This window comes from Tamandua tetradactyla, chromosome X (assembly GCF_023851605.1).
Source record: "Tamandua tetradactyla isolate mTamTet1 chromosome X, mTamTet1.pri, whole genome shotgun sequence".
In the NCBI taxonomy this organism is placed as follows: domain Eukaryota; kingdom Metazoa; phylum Chordata; class Mammalia; order Pilosa; family Myrmecophagidae; genus Tamandua; species Tamandua tetradactyla.
In genome coordinates, this window is record NC_135353.1 from 15,616,833 (window position 1) to 15,638,431 (window position 21,599).

The 21,599-nt window shown below is 36.2% G+C and overlaps 1 pseudogene; it reads right to left on the reverse strand.

Annotated features, from left to right (window-relative positions):
- Positions 1-18,787: 18,787 nt before the first annotated feature.
- Positions 18,788-20,218, reverse strand: LOC143672187 (ADP-ribosylation factor-like protein 5A pseudogene; annotated as a pseudogene).
- Between the last annotated feature and the right edge of the window lie 1,381 nt (positions 20,219-21,599).

Genomic DNA, 21,599 nt, shown 5'->3' on the forward strand with positions numbered 1-21,599 from the left:
TTTCATATCAATGTTTATAGCAGCATTATTAATAATTGCCAAGAGATGGAAACAGCCCAAATGTCCATCAACAGATGAGTGGCTAAACAGGCTGTGGTATATACATATGATGGAATATTATGCAGCTGTAAGACAGAATAAAGTGATGAAGTATGTAACAAAATGGATGAATCTTGAGGACATTATGCTGAGTGAGATTGCCAAGAAGCAAAAGGACAAATACTATATGGTCTCACTGATATGAACTAACATTAATGAATGAACTTGGAAAATTTCAGTTAAGAACAGAAGTCATCAGGAGATAGAAATAGGATAGATATTGGGTAATTGGAACTGAGGGGATACAGATTGTGCAACAGGACTGATTGTAAAAATTCAGAAATAGGTAGCACAATACTACCTAACTGTAATACAATAATGTTAGAACACTGAATGAAGCTGAATTTGAGAATGATAGAGGGAAGAGGCTTGGGGGCACAAATGAAATCAGAAGGAAAGATATACAATAAAGACTGAGATGGTATAATCTTAGAATGCCTAGAGTATATAATGACAGTGACTAAATGTACAAATTTAAAAATGTTTTGCATGAGGAAGAACAAAGGAATGTCAAGAATGCAGGGTGTTGAAAATATATGGTAATTAATATTTTAAAACTTTATCTGTGAAACTAAAGCACAAAATGTTTATTTGGTACAAATTTTTTATTTTGACTACTGCATTTCCTAATATAACTTATGTGGACAGCTTAATTGAACACCGTAAGTACATGGAACCTCAAGTAGGGCATGAAATTTTGTAGGTTTATCCAGAGTGATGCCTTGATAAATCCCAGAAGGATTTGAACAGTGAATAAAAAAGTATTTGCAAGGTCCCCTTGGGGCAATGGTGAGAAAGTGGGGAAGTGGAGAATTTTCCCCAAGTGGAGAATTCTTGATATTCTCACAAGCAGTGGGGACAACCAAAGCAATAGACTGAGCTCCCAATCTTGGGGTTGTTCATATGAAGCTTAACACTGGAAAGGATAGACTAAGCCTACTTAAAATTAGGCCTAAGAGTCACCCCCAAGAGAACCTCTTTTGTTGCTCAGATGTGGCCTCTCTCTCTCAGCCAACACGACAAGCAAACTCACTGCCTTCCCCCTCTCTATGTGGGACATGACTCCCAGGAGTGTGGACCTTTCTAGCAATGTGGGACAGAAATCCTAGAATGAGCTGGGGCTCAGCACCAAGAGATTGAGAAAACCTTCTCGAAACGAAAGGGGGAAGAGGGAAATGAGTCAAAATAAAGTATCAATGGCTGAGAGATTCCAAGCAGAGTCAAAAGGTTATCCTGGAGGTTATTCTTACACATTAAACAGATATCACCTTTTTAGTTAAGTTGTAACAGAGAGGCTGAAAGGAACAGCCTGAAAATGTAGAGCGGTGTTCCCAGAGCCATGTTTCTTAAAGATAATTATATAATGATATAGCTTTCACAATGTGGCTGTGTGAATTTGAAAACCTTGTGCCTAATGTTCCTTTTATCTACCTTATCAACAGATGAGTAAACGAAATGGAATAAAAATATATAATGGGGGATCAAATGTTAAAATAAATTTAGCAGCTTGAAATGCTAGTGATCAATGAAAAGGAGGGGTAAGGGGTATGGTATGTATGAATTTTTTCCTGTTTGTTTTTCTGAATTGATGCAATGTTCTAAGAACTGATCATGATGATGAATATACAACTATGTGATCTTATTGTGAATCACTGATTATATATGTAGAACAAAAAAACTACAATGAATGCTGTTTACACACACTAAAATAGCTACTACTACAATAATGGAAAATAACGAGTGTTGGAGAAGTTGTGGAGAAATGGGAACTCTTGTTCATTTTTTGTGGGAATGTAAAATGGTATAGCCACTGTGAAAAACAGTTTGGTGGTTTTCAGGAAGTTAGAATAGAATTACCATATTACTTGGCAATTCCACTTCTAGATAAATACCCAAAAGTATTGAAAACAGAGCCTCACACAGATCTTCACGGCAGCACTATTCATGAGAGCCACAAGATGGAAGCAACCCAAATCTCCATCAACTGACGAATAGAAAATCAAAATGTAGTATATCTATACAACGGAATATTATTCATCTGTGAAAAGAAATGAAATTCTGATACATATGACAACATGGATGAAACTTGAAGACATCTCATTTAGTGAAATAAGCCAGACACAAAAGGACAAATATCATATGATCTTACTAATATGAAATAATTAAAATAAGCAAATTCATGGAGTCAGAAACTAGAATACAGTTTACCAGGTGCCCAGTGGAGGTAAGGAATGGGGAGTTAATACTTAATTGGTACAGAGTTTCTGTTTGTGGAGATGGAAATGTTTTGGTAATGGATGGTGGTTATGATAGCATAACACTGAAAATAATTTAATTCCACTCAATTATATATTCGAATGTGGTTAAACGGAATAATTTTAGGTTGTATATATGGGAACTTTATATTTTCTTCATGGTATTTCCATAAACTTACAACTCTTAATAAAAAATTACATGAACAAATATATTGAAGAAAATATGTGTTGCAAAACTAGGATACTAAAATCTCCACAAATTCACCACAAGATTATCTATTTGCATCTATAGTTATAAAAAAAATGCAATCATACCTTTGCACTATTTGGCAACCCACTCTTTTCTCTCCTTTTCAAGCTACCAAATGCCCTTTAATATATTGAACTTCAGCAGTTTATATATTTAGTTTTGATTCTTTGGGCAAGTCCTTTCTGATTATCAATTTTCTTTATAATATAGGTGAGGAATCTGGTTTTGTGATGAGTAAATGAAATTATGCAAATAAGACAAGTGACATACAATAAGTATTCAGTGCTTTCTAGCAACATAAATTATTTTTATATGGTATCCTTGTTATATAAGATGCCTCAATTTATTTAACTAGTCTAAAGTCAGTAAAACTAACATCTATGTTTCTTTCAGTTCTATTATATTAGAAGTAAATTATATAATATGTATCTTCACACATTTTTAGGTGCCTCCCTGTCCAATTTTCATAGAATATATTGCTAGAAGTGAAACTGCTGAGTCAAAGGGTTTGAACACTTTCAAGACATTTTGTCTTGCTAAATTGCCATGCAGGCTGGTTGTACCAATTTAACCTACCCCCAGCAGGGTATGAGAGTGCTCATTTCCCCACAACTTTTTCAGCAATGAATATTCATCATTAAGAGCCCTGCCAATTCCATTGGAGAAAAATGTCTCTTGTTTTAATTTGCATTTTTATTAGTAGTGAGATTTATTGGCCATTTGTGTTTCTTATTTTACAACTGCCTATTTTATCTTTTGCTCATGTTTTTCTTTATATATACTCCTTTTTTTCTTAAACTTATCTTTTATAAATTAAGGTCCTACTCCTTTGACTTCAAATACATTGCAAAATTTCTCTTAGGCTTGTTGCTTGATTTGTAGTTATTTATGGTATATTTGATAGAGCTATTTTAATATAATTGAGTGATTTTTTATAACCTCTTCAGTTAATTATGCTGACATCAGATAGAAATGGCTTAAGAATTTCCATTCACTATAATTTTTACTATCGCTTACAAAATCCCCCCTCTATATTATAAACCACAGACCCTACATAATATACTTGTATTGCTTTCTATCTATTACATTTTTCTCAGATAAAATGAACAATTTTATTATGGCATAGCTGCAAACTCATCATATTCTTGGCATTAAAACATCATCAGGTTAAGTTAAATACCAAGGGATAGTCTTCCAGTGAACAAGGCATTTATCACAAAATTCATCATAATTGAATCCAGCCCTGCCAACACTGGCACCTCGCTCTTTATTATAGCAGAAATAATTTCTCTTTCCTGTCTGCAACTACATTACACTAAAGGATATTTGAAATAATTACTTTTCAACCATGATCTGTTCATTCATTCATTCAGCAAATATATACAGAGTGCCTGCTATGTTCCAAGCACTGTACTAGGCACAGGACTAAAGTATGAACACCATAGGCAAGATCCCTGACCTCATGGAGCTTACAGGTTTTTATTTTACAAGTTTGTAAATTACTTATGATAAATGAACTGTTTTGAAAATTGGAAAGCAAACCAAAATGGAAAATAGCTCTTGTGTTAAAAGGGCACATTTAAATCACATTCAGTATCAAACAAGTGCTGTTCTGTGTGTCCTATATCAACATACTCATTTCATCCTGCTAACAACCCTAAAAAGTAGGTACTATTAAATGATACCCATTTTACAGATGTGTAAACAGACCTAGAGGTATGAGGTGACATCTGCAGTATCACACATCTAGAAAGTAGAGAGTCTGTGGAGTCCTAGGGGAGAGGGTCTGCTTCTTGCATTTGTACTCCTAACCATTAGATTGAAAACCTCTGTAATGTGGTGAAATATTTTCCTGTGACTCATACAATATATTTCATATATTTATTTCATGATTTTCAAATATTTTAAAATTTACAATTTTACTATTTTAAATTTTAAATTTACAATTTTAAAACATCACTCTGTAATGTTTTAGAGTTGATTTGATATGAAATGCACCTATATCAAATATTCACTCTCTTCATTTCTTATTCTTTGACTGTAAGGAAGATTCTCTGCTATAGCTATTCTTAAAAGTATCGTTAACAATTCTACTTTTGAATACTTACAGCAAGCTCTCCTTACCCAGAACCCATGTCCTCAGCATCTTTGAACATTCAGAACACAGAAGAAAACCAGGATGTAAACAAACAAACACATTCACCAGCCAAAATCAGCATCATTAAGTTTATTCATAAGAAAATATTCCAGGCTCTCACTCAGAGCTAGTTTAACTTTAAACAGAATTATAATAAGCTTTAATAAGATGCAGGAAATCCAAAGAAGAGGGGTTTATAAAGAGGATTTTGACAGCCTAACTAGAATAAATAATACAGGAAAACCAATCATACATCATACAAACGAAGTCAACATATTTTCTGGGGCTACTTAGTATAGAGACAAGCCATCATTGTATAATAGCCAAGAAAAGTGATTGAAGTTCATAAAAATAATCCAGTCATTAATAAAATATTTGAGTTTCATCATTTTTTGTTCAAAATGTCAGGATCTTCCATTAACAATGATATCTGATTAAAACCCAGTGATGATGATGATGTGACAAAGGGGACTCTCATATAAAGTACAACATTTGAAGAAGGAAATTTGACAATATTTTTCAAGTGCATTAGGATTCTCTTATTGACTTGCTCTATTAAGAAAGTGTGTATAAAATAGAACTCCATTTTTTGTTACTATTTTAGTATTTTCTAGTTTTCTCTGATTTAGCCTGATTATTTTTTTTTCTTCCAACTTCACTTTTTGATTCAGAGCATTATCTTTATGAAAAAAATACAGCTATAAACCTCATCCTCTGACTTGAAATTATTTGGTATGATGCGTTCTGAAGTTGTTGACTCTTATATAAGACTGTGGGTGACAGGGGCTAGTCAAATAGAGCTCTCTGGTAATGGTGGGCTCATGATTTGAAAATATCTTGTTGCTAATTTCCTGAAGTGTCCCCACAGACTTATACAATGCATCATCTCCTGATGTATTCTTTCTTCTTGTGGTGCTCAGTCTGGAAAGCTCTCTCTGAACTTCCATCTCCAGACATCTTCATCTATCAAAATCTTGCTCAATATTATTCAAGAATAGATGCAATGCTGTCTTTTCCATGCAACCTTTCCCAGGCTTTCCGGTGAGAAACAGAATTGGATTGGATAATGTATGTGGCCTCTACATTTAGACATATCTGATCTTGAATTTTGGCTCTGTTACCTACCGTTGTGTGAGACACTGAACAAGTTAATTCACTGCTCAGTGCCTCAATTTCTTTACTGGTAAAATCCTTATAGAATTGCTGGTAGGATTAAATGAGATTGTTATGGGAAGGTATAGATAACTGATAAAAGCACTCTAAATTCATACCACATTCAGCATTTAAATCTAAAGGAAGCAATTTTGCAATTTGACTTCTGATTTTCTTGATGAGGTAATCCAGACAGGAAGTAGGACCTGGCAATGCCATTATACACCAGGTGATGAATGGTCCAGAATGAATCTTACATTAGAAAACTCTAAGGAAGAAATATACAAGAATTTGCTATTTGTGTTAGAATAAATATGTTCTAAGGCACTAGGTCTACTGTTGTTTGCAAAGGAAGGTGGGGTTCATGCAAATAATGGATGAGAAGGATCATTTTTACTCAGCATATACAGCCTGGTCATACTAATAGTTAACTATATTAGTTAACTAATAGTTAACTTCCCATGCGTATTGAAGTAGATCTCTCCAGTTAGATTATATGATTAATGGAGTCTTAATTTTTTGGTGTCACACACTGCATGTAGTAGTAAAGACAAAATAAATATTAGGTGCATGCAAACAACCCTTTGTGCATTTACCTACTTTAGTGTCTGAAGGTCACCATTTTAATGGAAAATATATAAAGTTAAAAGATGCATTCTGTATTAGAAATTCCACTGTGGATTCAAAGGTGTTTTAGTGAGTATTTACAAAGAAAAAATTTTCTTGCATTTTCAACTGGAAAAGCTCTGGGTTTTCCATATTACTGACACCATGGTTCATCACAGCATAAAAAAGTACATGATACACAGGGGTGTCACTATAAAGATAATGTTATTCCAATTTCATCCTGGAAACACTTGGAAATCCTATCAAGGAACACAGATGCATGCAGTTAAAGTAAGATAATGCTCATAAACCATCTACTGAATAGATCTTTCAACAAAACCTTTCAGGCCTCTTTGGTCACATTATTTAGGGCAAACCAGGATGCCTTTGAAATGCAATGTTCCTTGAGAACTCAGCCCCACATTTTAACACAAACTTAGTGATTATGGCTATGCTCTGTTCAGCAGCCATTGCCAGCTAGAAAGGGAAAATGATGAAACTAAAAGGCCAAATTCACAGTGAAGATGTCCAAAGAGCCCTGTTACTGAAGACTCAAATGAGATGGTTTATTTTAAGCCCCTGCCTCTTTGATCCACTTATCGTATACCTTTGAATCACAAAACTTACATAAATGCAACATTTTCTCTCTAAAAACATGATTGCATTTGATTTCACAGAGCGGCTATTTTCTAATTGATGCTCCCCCAGGTAAACCCAAGTTAAAATATATGATATATCACATTTTACAGTGAGTATGTAACACCTAAATTGGAATACGGCCCATGGTGTGAAGAAAGGTGCAATCCCCAGCTTTACCATACATTCTACACCAGCACAGTCCAATAGAATTATCATGCAAGAAACAAATGTGAGCCACGTATGTAATTTCCAACTTTTTTACTGTCGCACTTGAAAAAGGAAAAAGAAACAAGGGGAATTAATTTTAATAATATTATTCATATATGATACCCACAATATTATCATCTCACTATGTAATCCAAATGAAAAGTATGAATGAAATACTTTACATTCTGATTTCTGCACTGTGTTCACTGTTACGTGACTATTTTATACTTACAGCTCATCTCAATTTGTAATGATTTCTTTCCAAGTGCTCAACTAGTCACATGTTGACCAGTGCCCACCATAAGGGACAGCACAGTTCTGTGCTAAAGCATTTAGAAACCTTGATCAGAAAGAACATAACTTTTACTATCGCCTCCCAATGGAAATAATTCCCCTCCAGATATGTGAGGCTGCTGGACTATGACTAAGGTGCATAAATAATAGTTTAGAACCATCTAAGAGGGACTATCCTGCAGAGAAAAAAAAAAAAATACAGGGATGCTAACATCCACAAAAACATTGATTCCTTGGTACACTCTACATAGTGAACCAAGCTAAAAAATACTTCTCCAATATAAATGGGAACACCCCACCTTTTAAAATATTTTCCTGTCTCTCTCATCCCTTAATATGAATGCCTCTGTGTCATTTTCTCTTTTTCCAATGTTTAGTTTCAATTGTCCTCTTTAAAATTTTTAAACTTGTTAAGTTTCTCTTTTCCTAGCTGAGTTTCTCCATCAGCTCCATCTATAATAAAATATCTATAAACTTCCAAAAGCTTTTTGTCCTTCCTGGCAAATTTGACGTTCCTTTCCATATTGTATTACCTGCATACCTCAATTTTTTCTTTCTTTTGTCTTGTCTTTTTGTATCCTTTCCTCTGGCAAACATCATTCTTTAGTAGGCTGTGGCTTTTTCACCCTCTCAAACGTCCCCTGTTTCCTGTCTTTCTGCCTTCACTGGATCAATGAATGCTCCAAACTCCAAAACAGGGATTAGTATCAGGGTGGTCTTATTGGAAGTATGCATTCATGCTCAGGGACTAACTTTGTTGTGTGTTTTGCCCAGCTTAAATTGCATTATTTAGCAAGGATAATTTTAAAACAGCAACACTTTTCCCCAAAGTAATATCAATCCAATTTCTTGGGAATGTCGATGTTTCTTCTGCTACAAATTCTGTCTTGCAATTCTGTTTGGTTTCCCACAGATGGGAAGAACTGCCCTTACAGCCTGCCTCCCAAGCTGTGGCTGGCAAGGGCCATCTTGAGTCTATGCTTTCTGTTTAAGGAAAGAAAATAAAGATGGAGCTGGTTGCTGACATTGCAGCTGGTGTGTGTAAAGCTTTTTGTGAAAATCTATTTAAATTCTGAACTTGACAGCACAGTTGTTGGTTTGTCAAAGCATTGCAAAATGAAAAGTGGGCAGAGAATCTGAAGACCAGAGTCATAGCAGGATTTTTGTGGTTTTGTTTTAAAGTAGTTATGCATCTAAAAGTATACATTTGATTTAGTCACTTTGCCTAGGGGGAGAACACATGAACAAAATTATAATATCAAAATGACCTTGGGACAAATCTATCTTTGAGCCATCTAAGCAACAGGATACGACAACTTGCCTTTGCTTAAAAAGTCATTTTTGTAATTTCAGCAATCTACATTTGTGAAAAGTCATCTCTCTCATTCTTAACTCAACAGTTGAATCAGGCAGCATGATACTTTCTATTTTCTCTACATGCTGTTCCTTTAGCACAATTTCCTATTGCTGGGAAGTCTGATGAGAATACCCTAATGTCAGTTTAGCAGGGAAAGTTTGTGTAGGTATTTTTTCCTGAAGTGGAGGTCTTTAAACTTGCTTAATCTGAGTAATCAAGAAAAAGCATCATGTCTTCCTATTGACAAGGTTTCAGATGTGTTTTGTAGTTGCAGAGTTTGTCCAAGAAGGGGAGCAATTTGTTTCCTAGATAATGAAGCTTTGCTCACAGTTGGAGGAGGTCACACAAAAGAAATGGACAAGGCACTTTGCTGGTATGTTGACTTTGGATCAGTGAATTATTTAATGAGTAGCATAAAAATTCATAAAACAGATTATTCCTGCTTCACTTAGTCATTCTTCAGTTTTCTCAAATCACAGCTCTTTGGGAAAATACTCCAACTGACCAGCTGTTCTATGATGCCTGCTAAATTGAAAGGCCACTCAACTGTAGTTTTAGAATTAAAAAAAGCATTTAAATGCATGTCCTTTTTTAATAGATTGCAACAATTGTCTAAAATGGACTAGTATTATGGTAACACATATTAGCTTCCTATATTTTAAACCAACCAATTTACTCTCATTTTCATTTGTGGCATTTCTGAAAGTCAAAATCTTTGAGGAAAAAATTAACAACTGGAATGTAGTTTATTTTCTACTATCAATGAAATGAGTTTATGAGTATTACTGGATGTCATGTCTAATCTTTCCTTCCTGTTCAGAAAAGGCCAGCTGATGCCTAGGCTTAAATATTTGTAAATAAAGTGTTCAGAGATCACAGAACATGCAACTAATAAGAACATGGTAAAATCAGAGAAGTTATTGGAAAACAGGTAGCATTTGAGATGGGCTCTGTAGAATGATGAGTTTCTCAAATGTCAAAGAAACTGAAAAATGAGGGTATGAAGACCAAGCTGCATAATCATAGGTATCAAAAAGTACAATGTGCTAGAGAAACAGAATAGTCTGGAAAGGCCTGATTTGGACAGGTAGGGTTTCATCATTGCCTCTCAGTACATATTCAAGAACCATATGGCCTGTCCTATAGTCAAATTTCACCACTTCCTCTGTCGCATGTCATTAGATGCTAACTCTATAGGTCTTTCTGCTTTGAGCCCTCAACTCTTTCTTAGATTGGGGGCATGCTATAGTCCTTTTTGGCTTCTCTTATCTCAGAAATTGCCCTTCCAATTTGAATTGCTCTTGGGTCCTTCCTTTTATGGGCCTAATAAATCACGAGCAATAGTCTCATCTGGCACCACCCTAACAAGGTTGAATATTATCTGCTCAGCTAGGAGCAGAGGAGATGATTTTGAAAAGACAGGTTGATGAAAGACCATGAATTGTGTTATATACCATGTTACTGAACACTGAACTGATGCCAAGTCTCCTTTAGCATACATAAGAGGCTTTTATTTGGGATCTGTTTAATTGGAGAAAGTAGATCTCAGAGGTATTATTCAATGATTCAATCTAGATCTACCAACTATTCTGAAAATCCAGGGTCACAGAAACACTCTAAAGTGAAACTTTCAAGACCAGAATACGTGGCATGGTTCATGGATAGGGTAGCGTTCTAGTGTGCTAGCTGCTGGAATGCAATACACCAGAGATGGATTGGCTTTTAATAAAAGGGGATTTATTTAATTAGCTTTCCAGAGGAAAGTCAGCTAACTTTCTACTGAGGTTCTTTCTTACATTGTGTTCTAGTTTGCTAGCTGCCGGAATGCAACACACCAGAGATGGATTGGCTTTTAATAAAAGGGAGGGGATTTATTCTGTTAGTTCTTCAGAGGAAAGGCAGCTAACTTCCCACTGAGGTTCTTTCTTAAGTGGGAAGGCACAGGATGGTCTCTGCTGGCCTTCTCTCCAGGCCTCTGGATTCCAACAACTTTCCCCGGGGTGATTCCTTTCTACATCTCCAAAGGCCTGGGCTGAGCTGCGAGTGCTGAGATGAGGCATGCCAAGCTGCTTGGGCTGTGCTACGTTGCTCTCTCTCATTTAAACACCAGCCAATTAAGTCAAACGTCATTCATTGCAGCAGGCACGCCTCCAAGTCGACTGTAGATGTAATTATCAACAGATGAGGTTCAGTACCATTGGCTCATGTCCACAGCAACAAAACTAAGTGCCTTCACCTGGCCAAGTTGACAACTGAATCTAACTACCACAGGTAGCTATACAAGATGATCCGGTTGTTCAAAGGAAAGTTTACAAAAATTTAGTGGCTGTTTTATGATTGGATGAACAGCAAACTGACCAGATCACTGGTGCAATTAATACAACGGAACTGTTCCAATCCAGCTCTTGAAGATCTAAGGTTGGTACAGCCCCAAGACCAAAAAAAACATGCTAAGCAGAGAGTTGGGCATGGGTTTTATTGGGATTTGCAAACAGGAGAAGATCTTTCCCAGTGGCAGCCATCCAAAAAATGGAAGTCATGCTCCACAAAGAGCAGAGTGCAAGAGACAGCTTAAAAGGGTTTAGGACAAAGACATTCCATAGGGTATGAGAACAGAGTTTCAGCAGGGTTCCATGACACAGGGGTCTGGAGGTTTGTTATCAACAGTGATCAAGGGAGAAGTGTTCTAATGCACTGTTTAAGATACCATCTGTACATTTTACCCCACTCCCACCCCAATAGAGGTCTTATGACCTTTAACTTCTGGCCCAGTCATAGTAGGTGGCTATGTGCAGTAGCTTATTCTCATTACAAAGAGGGGTCAGGCATGGGCCCTGGGTCTCCACAGGGACAAAATAAAAATAAAATAAAATAAAACAAGCAAGAAAGCAATATCTGAGTGCTGTCAATTGCAAAGAAATATTTTTATGGTGTCCTCTCACTTTTTACACATTTTATTCTAGGATTCTAATTAAGCAAATGCAGTTTTGGGATAATTAGTGATAGATATAATCAATCATGACAACAGTGGTACATCTAATTGTTGCCTCTGAAAGTTTTCTAACATCTCTGAATAGCAGTTTCCCTTATTTTGTGCATCATGCCATCTGCAAAACAACATCTGAGACCAACTGAGGCCCATGTTCAAAAACCCATGGAGCCTGCAGATAGATACATGTAAGTGTAGAAAGACGCAGACACACAGACACTGACTTTATTCTCAATTTCATGAGACTATCTCTAATTTTAATTAAGCATGATTTTTTTAAATGTTCATTTCAATCTTTCTATAATAAGGAAAGGTCTAACCTTTTGTAAACCTGAGGATTAGCCTGTAAACTGCCTAGCACATAGTAGGCATTTCACCAATATTGGTTCCTTTCTTACTTTTACTCCTCAGATACTGATAGAAAATTGCCAAAAAACAAGCTAAGGATTTATGAGACCAGTTAAGTAGCATCATTCATTAAGCATACAGTGTACTGAAACAAATGAAAACTAAGAGAGATGAAAATAAGTAAAAGACCAAACTCTGAAAGACCTGCCTTTCCAAGGTTACAGTCTCACAGAAGATACAAAAAATGGAGAGTATGTTGGCAATTGCCAATTATCTGAATTTAAAACTGACATATCTGCTGATTTAGGTATCTTATTGACAGCAAAATGTTTGACCAAAAAATGACCAGATATTTACATTGTTTTGATCTAGATATTGAGACACATTGTAAAAGTACCTATATAGATATAAGTAACTGCTAACTCATACAGGTGATATTAATCCATCCAAATATTTCTCTGATATCTTAAGCATAAATATCCTTTTCTATCAAGAATTCATGTAATAAATTTGAATCCATAACCATTCATAGCCATTCAACACGATGTATTAAACACTGACTGCATGTACTACCTGTGTGCTAGGTGCCAGGCAGCTAAAATTGAATAACAAATACATGGCCCTGCACTCCAGAATCCTGGTCATTTGTGACATACATTTGTCAAGTCATAGAAGTTTCCCCTGTGCCAGTCATGCCCTTCCTGTGAATGTGTTACATTTGCTCTGACCAACGTCCTCCTTTGTGGGGATGCTGTGACCGTCGCTGCCCATTGGTCTCCCTCATATGCTATACACACATACATAGAAAATTCAAAACACTCCTGTGATGGGGGAATTACTATCCCCATTTTAAAGGCTTAAAGACATTCTATGATATATACAAAGCCAAGTAACCTGTATGCGGTATAGCTTGACTTTAAACCTTGACCTTTCTAGTTCACACTCTTTAAACCATACCTTGTTTTCAAGAGCAAATACAGGTTTTGAGGGGCATGAATCTTATACAGCTCTGGGGCTCACTTTAGGAAAAATAAAGCAAGAACACAGAAAATTAGGAATGACCATGTTCTAGTTTGTTAATTGCAGGAATGTGATATACCAGAAACAGAACAACTTTTAAAAAGGGGGAATTTATTAAGTTGCAAGTTTAAAGTTCTAAGGTCATGAAAAGGTTCAATTAAAGCAAGCCTATAAAAATGTCCAAGTTAAGGTACCAACAAGAGGTTACCTTTGCTCAAGAAAGGCTGAAGAAGCTCACAGTTTATCTCTCAACTGGAAAGGCATGTGGTAAACATGGTGACATCCATTAGCTTCCTCTACAGGCTGCTTGTTTCATGACGCTCACCCAGGGGCATTTTCCTTCTTTATCTCTGAAGGTCTCTGGCTGCGTGGGCTCTAATGGTTCTCATGGCTCTGAGGCTCTCTCCAAAATGTGGAGTCATAACTCCCTTTAATCAAAGGTTAATACCCACAATTGGGTGAATCACTACTCAGTAGAGATAAACTAATCAAGTTACCAACCTATAGTGCTGAATAGGTATTAGAAGAAATCATAAGATTGATTAGGATTAAGACATGGCTTTTCTAGGGTACATGAATCCTTTCAAACAGGCACAGAACATGTATATTTCTTTAGGAGAAAAATCACTGGAGCTTGAAAACTCAGAAATCTCTAACAGAAATGCTCCTAAGGAAATGCTCCCTGATTGTAACCTACCATCCCCTCCCAACACAGAACACTCTACAGCTCCCAACAAATGCCACCATTCACCAGGGCTTGTCCACGTGAGAAGCCCTGAAGCTTAAACTGCATGTGTTTCGGTGTAAACTTGCCTCTGCTCACTCGCATGCTGACAATTTGGAGAGAAGATGGATTCTGCATCTAACCCCGTGTCAACATGCAAATATTTTAATTAGATAAAGCATATAGAATCCTATGGGCACTAATAGTTACTCCCAAAGCTGGCACCTCACTGAAAAAAACATACAAAAGAAACCCTTGGGAATCCTTCATTGAACATCCAAATTGATGTAAAGATAGCCCATTCCCCATCCCCACCCACATGCCAAATCAAATAGTGACTGGATGCTACAGCCTAACCTTACTATTTGCCTGTGATTCTGTTTTGACTATGGACACAACAATGTTAACATCTACAGAGAATGAGGATCAAATGAAAGCTCCAACAATGTTTTGGCTTAGCCCGTGCATACAAACCTCTCTGTCCTCAGAGGCCATGTGTATATATGGCATTTTACCTGCTAACACTCCTTTATTTTGGCTGGGTTCACAAGAATTCTCCAATGGGTTTGATGTTATTATTATAACGACCCATCTGAACCAAAACAACCCTCACCTGAGCGAGTCATCTTCACGGAAGGATGGAACCAATGGACCCACCCAAATGCACTGTCTACTACCAGGCACCATCTGGGGAGAGGGGTGAGTAGAAGAAAGGAAGGGGAAGAGAAATGGGTAATCTATAAAAGAAAATGGCTCCACATTGCCTATGGCCTCCCATTATCCTTCTTTCCTTACTTGTGAGGGTGCCCACATGCTCCTTTCTCTGCATTTGAACTCAATATACTTACTTGCTCTATCTGTGCCATGCCACTGAATTCTTTTTTATGGTACAGCCAAGAGCCTAGGAAACTGAAATCTGGTAACACTGTCAAACATTATTGTATCTATCAAAGGCTTTCTTTTATTTTAACTTATCAATGAAAGATCTTGGCATTATCTTTTCATGCTTTAGGGTGAGCACATAGCATTCCTTTTGAAAATTGTGATATCATTCATAATATAAAATCCATCTCTGAGATTTTTGATGTAGATGAACAACAAAGAGAGATTTCCCACACCATATTTACAAGCTTCTTATAAAACTACGGCAATTAAGAAAATGTGTAATCAATAAAAGGATAAACAAACAGATAAACAGAGAAGAATAAAAATCCGCAATCAGATTCTAGCATATTTGTGAACTTAAAACACACAAAAAAGGAGGTTTTATGAAATCAGTAAAGAAGGGATACATTATTCAGCAAATGGTGTTGGGACAACTGAATATCCAAATAGAAAAAAAATTATAACACCACATGTAAAGGATAAATTCCAGAGAGATTAAAGAAACATCTAAGGAATTAAAACCACATTTAAACAGTTTAAAGAAAATATTTTAAAAAATAATTATGATCTATAGTAAGAAAGGAGTTCTTAAAACATGACCATTTCAAAAAATATATGCACCATAAGCAAAGTTAAAAATGACCACCCACCGGGAGAAGATATTTGCACTATATATAACAAAATGGTTAACATCTAAAATATATATGAATCAAACAGAAAAGGACAAATGACATAACAAATTGACCATAGATACGAACATCTGAAAAGAGAAGAAACAGAAAATATTGAATATATAAAAGATTCTCAACTTTCTAATAACTAAGTAAATGCAAGCTAAAAAATAAAAATGAGAAACTCTTTCACACCCATTAAACAGACCAAAATTAAAGCTGCATAATATATTTGAAAGGTAGTGAGGAAATAAGGGTTCTCAAATGCTACAGTTGAGAACAAAAATTGATACAGACCATTTGGAAAAGATTTTACAATAATCACATCATCAAAACACACACACCCTGTGACTCAAGAAATCTACTTCCCTTATATGCTATAGAGAAACCAAACAATTGCTTATATACAAAAGGACATGGCACAAAGATTTTTTTTTTGCAGTCTCATTTGTGTTAGTGAAAAATAGAAACCATCCATAGGAGAAAGGATAATTGAAATGACATATATTTGTAAAATTAATATAAATTGAACATGTTTCTGTAGCAAATGTAAAAATAAGAAATGTGCAAAAAAACGAAAACTTTGGGAAGATAAATTCAGTTTGATAACATTTCTGTAAGTGAAAAAGCTTTAAAAATGCAACAAAAGAATACTCTATGAGAACAAATCATGATCTTGGCTGCCTATTGGAAAAGAATGGAAGAAAAAGGAGATGTGGGTAGGAAAAAATATTTCTCTTTTACATTCATTTTTTAAAAAAATGAACTCCTTTTCTTCTTCCTCTTTATATCCCTTAAATGTTGGAGTTTTTAATGACTCTTATCTGGGCCCTCTTCTGCTTATTTCCATTGTATATTCTGCCTACATGACATTACACATGCCCATGGCTTTGATTACCAAATACGCTGTGATGCCCCACAGATAATTGTGTGCAGTCAAGCTCCCGGTTTTGACCTCAAGACTTCAGAAAGTCTATGGAACTTCTCTATTGGAATGTCACATGAGCATCTTAAATTCAAAGTAGCAAAAACCAAACACATCATCTCCTTAACACAAACTTAGTTCTGCTCCTGTGTTCTCAATGTTAGTGAAGTGCAAGAATATTTATCCAGTAACCCAAGTGTGATGGTCAGGTTCTGGTGTCAGCTTGGCCAAATGATTATATTCAGTTGTCCGGTTAGGCAAGCACTGGCCTGACCATTGCTGCAAGGGTATTTCATGGCTGGATGTTAAATAAGAAGGCTGGTGCATGAAATATCAGTCAGTTGATTGAATCTGTTCTGCTTATATCTGCGATCAACTAACGCCTATCTCACACTATGAGATAATCCAATCAGTTGAAAGTTTTTTAAGGAGGAAGAGAGACTCTTTCACTGCTTTAGTCAGTGAGCCAGTCCTGTGGAGTTTGTCCAGACTCTTTATTGGAACCGCCAGCTTCACAGCCTGCCCTACAGATTTTGGACACTTCCATTCCCACGGTTGCATGAGACACCTTTATAATCTCATATTTACAGATTTTCCTGTTAATTCTGTTTCTTTAGAGAACCCTGACAAACACACCAAGTGAGCATCATGGAGGTCATTATAGACATCCTCTTCTTCTCACCTACTTCCCAGAATCTGTGCCATCATTTCCACTCCTAATGTAATGTTTTGCATGTGTTCAGCCCTATCGTCTCTGATTTCCCTGATGTCACTCTTGTTCCACTGCAGTTCAGCCACCAAACCTCTTCCAACATGATCTATTTAAAATGTAATTCTGCATAAGTCAATTCCCTTCTGAAAACAATACAATGCTCTCTATGGCCAATATGAAAACCCAAATTCCTTTCCAGGGTATATAGAATCATTCACGATTTGGTCCTCGATGTTTTCCAGCCACATAATTTTTTATTTAACCTTTAATTGTAGTACAATATATACAGCTCAAGAATTCTCTTTTTAAACACTTTCAAGTGTACAATTCAGTCAATCATGATATGCATTCCTTTTTCATAGTAATATTTGCATTTCCTCAAGCATGATTCACTGCTCTACACTTCCAAGACCTTGGACATGTTATTCCTTGTGCATGAAACATTCTCATCTTCTTCCTCTAATTTTCTTTGACTTCTAACATCTTCTTATCTTTCAGCTCTCAGCTCAGCTGTCATCTTCTAAAGGAAGCCCCCCCCGATTCCCCAAATCTGGACTGTTTTTTCTTCTCCTCTATGCTTCAATGACTTCCAGTGCTTTATATCATTTTTAAGTTTTATATCACTTAACAAGTCGCCTGTCATTTGCCAGTCTGGTTCACTCCACTAGACTCTGAGATAATTCCTGTGAATGATTGATTTGTGTATCTTGATATCCCCAGTATTTAGTGCACTACCTGGCACATAGTAATGACTCAGTTAATTTATGCTTACTGAAAAAGTAATATGGATTGTATTCTTTTGGACATTTTTTTTTATGTTTTAACATATTTACGATAAATTTATAGTATGACAGAAATATCTTCAATTTTCAGATACTGTAAAAAAACAAACAAACAAACAAAAAAAAACCTCCTAAGTAAACATAATAGGTGCAACTGGTCAAGTTACATCTTAGTAAAAATGATACATTATTTCAATCAATTCTTATACCAACTTCTTAAAAGCATTCAAAAAATATTTGTGTCTTCTAATTGTCAAACAGTGTATTCATGTGGTGGAAGAAGATACAAGGCAACTAACAGAAATAAAAAAAAATCTCACACTATTCCCATCCCTAAAATCAGCAATAAGAAATTATTGTTGTTGCATGGAAAGTATGCTTCACTTTTCATCTCAAATTCACGACATATAGAGCTTATAAATGTTCAATACATAAGTTAATACCAAAAAAAACCCAATTCTGTTATTTTTCTGGATAGACATGTTTCACCAAACACTTTTCAATTAATGTTGAAAAAAATTCGTTGATAATTTTAATCACAATTAATGCCTGATTAATGGATCAACAATTTATTCAGTAATATATATGGCATATGGACCTATACAGGGACTAATCTGATAATTATCTGCTGTGTAACTCTGTCATTAGTAATGCAAAAGTCAAGAATTTGATATAGTTCTATTCAGTTGCAGTACATGTTTCTGGGTGATTCAATCAACAAAAAATAAGTATACAATATCAAGCTTTTTCCCTTTTTCTTTCTTTCTTTTTTTTTTAAGAGTAGCTCAATGATTTGGGGGTTTGTTAGTACAATACAGAGAACCTAAGGGGAAAAGTACAAAATGGCACAAACACCAATGCCAGTACTAATCACATATGGTTACAACTAAGGATAAATTAATTTTTGTGTAACTTGCTTTTCTTTAGAACATAAATCAAAGCCATTAACATGAACTTGAGGTATATACACAATACATACACAACCTTATACAAAATACTTTTCATAAGTAACACTCCACATTAAAATATTGGAAACTGAATAACTGTGTTGATTTGTATTTTGACTTAATAGAACAAGAGAACAACATTAAAATAGGGAGGTTTATACTGATAATAAAGCTCTTAAAGTTAACAATGTCTTTCTCTCCCTTTATACTTACCACAGGCTACACAACGTCCTGAGAGGTTTCTTTATGAGAAAAATGTCAGTCACAGCTTTAAGACCTTACTTTGGAAAGAACTAACGAGAAAGCAAATTGGAAGGTGAGACTTCATCTTTGTTTTCAAATGAGTGGTCTTAATTTGTCTTCTTATAGAAAAAGTTTAAATCAGTTTATTATAAATAGATCTAAACCATTAATTTTTGCAGCTTTCAGGAATAGTCCAGCACTTCGTTCATATAGAGTTTGTGAGAAGAGGTTAGTAGAGATCATCTAATCTTAAATCGTGACATCATCCATTCAAGTCCTTGGCACAATCCCTCGCCTGATAGAGCACAGCACGCCTGGATATGCCACTGGTGATCTTTAATAGACGTTAGTTTCAAAAACTGGGAGATTTCTGCTACAGTCATACATTCTTTAACGTCCTGTTTATTAGCAAAAATCAGCAATCCAGCTTTTCTTAGGTCCTCATGTGCTAACATTTTATACGGTTCTTCTCTAGTTACAGAAATCCTTTCTCTGTCTGTACTGTCCACAACAACTATTACAAACTCAGTGTTAGTATAGTAAGTGTTCCAGGAAGAACGAAGAGATTCTTGGCCACCAATATCCCACATTAGGAAACGTGTATTATTAACAACTATCTCTTCTACATTACTTCCTATGGTAGGGGATGTGTGTACAACTTCATTCATAGAAAATTGGTAAAGGATGGTAGTTTTCCCTGCATTATCTAGCCCAACAATGATAACTTTGTGCTCCTGGTGATTGAACAGTCTCCATATCCTGGTGAAGAGAATTCCCATTCTCGGGCAGCGGACCCCCCTCCAGCCACCCAGGCCTCCTGGCCTCCCCCGGCTCAGGCTGAAGGGGAAGAGAGAAACGAGCCAGAACCAGAGCCAGAACCTCCGCCTCTGTTGCTGCTGCTCCCCCGCTTGCCGCCGGCCCGCTTCCCGGGAACCGGAGGAAGGCTGAAGGCCAGGCCGCCCTGCTGCGCGTGAGGCCGCGCCGCTGCAGCCGCGGCACTCGCCTGGCTCGCGGACATCGCCGCCGCGTTTTCTGCGACGAGCCTTGCGGGCCACCGTCCTCCCCCAGTTCCTCTCCAGTCTCTTTTGGACGTTTGACTAGCTCTTAAGATAACTCTCAAAAATAAATATAAAGGGTGGTGTGATGGTGGCTCAGTGGCAGAATTCTCGTCTGCCATACCAGAGACCTGGGTTCGATTCCTAATGCCTGCCCATATAAAAAAAAAAAATGTAAAATACCTCAAACAATACGCAAAAATTCACTCACAATGGAACAATGATCTAAGTACAAGCACTAAATTTATACAACTTTTAGAAGAAAACATATGGACATTTCTGCAGAGTCTTATATTTGGCAATGGATTCTTAGATATTATACCAAAAGCGTGAGCAACAAAATAAGGAATAGATAAACTAGGCAGGCCATGGTGGTTCAGCAGGCAGAGTTCTTGCCTGCCATGCTGGAGACCTGGGTTCAATTCCCAGCACCTGCCCATGTTAAAAAAATAAATAAAAATAGATAAACTGAACTTTATCAAGTTTAAAAAACTTTTGTACACTAAGTAATTTATGAAGTACATGAACGGAATGGAAAAAAATATTGGGAACCACATGTCTGATAAGGGTTTGCTATGCAGAACGCTTACAACTTGACAACAAAAAGACAAACAACCCAATTAAAAATGCACGAAAGAATTAAATAGACATTTTTTTAAAAAAAAGATATGCAAATGGCCAATAAGCACATGAAAAGATGTGTAAAATCATTATCCATTAGGGAAATGCAAATAAAACCACAATGAGAAAGCACTTTACAATCACTTGAATGGCTATTATTTTTTTTAAAAAGGAAAATAATAAGAGCTGATAAAGACGCAGAGAAATAAGAGTCCTGGTACATTGTCGATGGAAATGAAAAACAGTGCAGATGCTGTGGAAAGCAGTTTGGTGGTTCCTCAAAAAGTTTAGAATTACCATACGACCCAGACAGATATTTACACATTAATGTTCATAGCAGCACTATTCCCAGTTGTCAGAAGGTGGAAGCAAACCAAGTGCCTATCAGAAGATTAATGGATAAGCAAAATTTGGTAGATGCATACAATGGAATACTACTCAGCTATGAAAAGGAATGAAGTTCTGATACATGCCACTAACTTCAAAGAAGAACCTTGAAGAAATCATGTTAAGTGCAATAAGTTAGATGCAAGGGAACAGCTATTGTATGATTCTACTTACATGAAAGAAGCAAAATATGTAAGTGCATGGAGACAGAAAGTAGAGTGCAGATTACCAAGGTCAAGGTTTGGATGAATGGGAAGTTAATGCAAAATAGTTGTAGAGTTTCTGTTTGGGGTG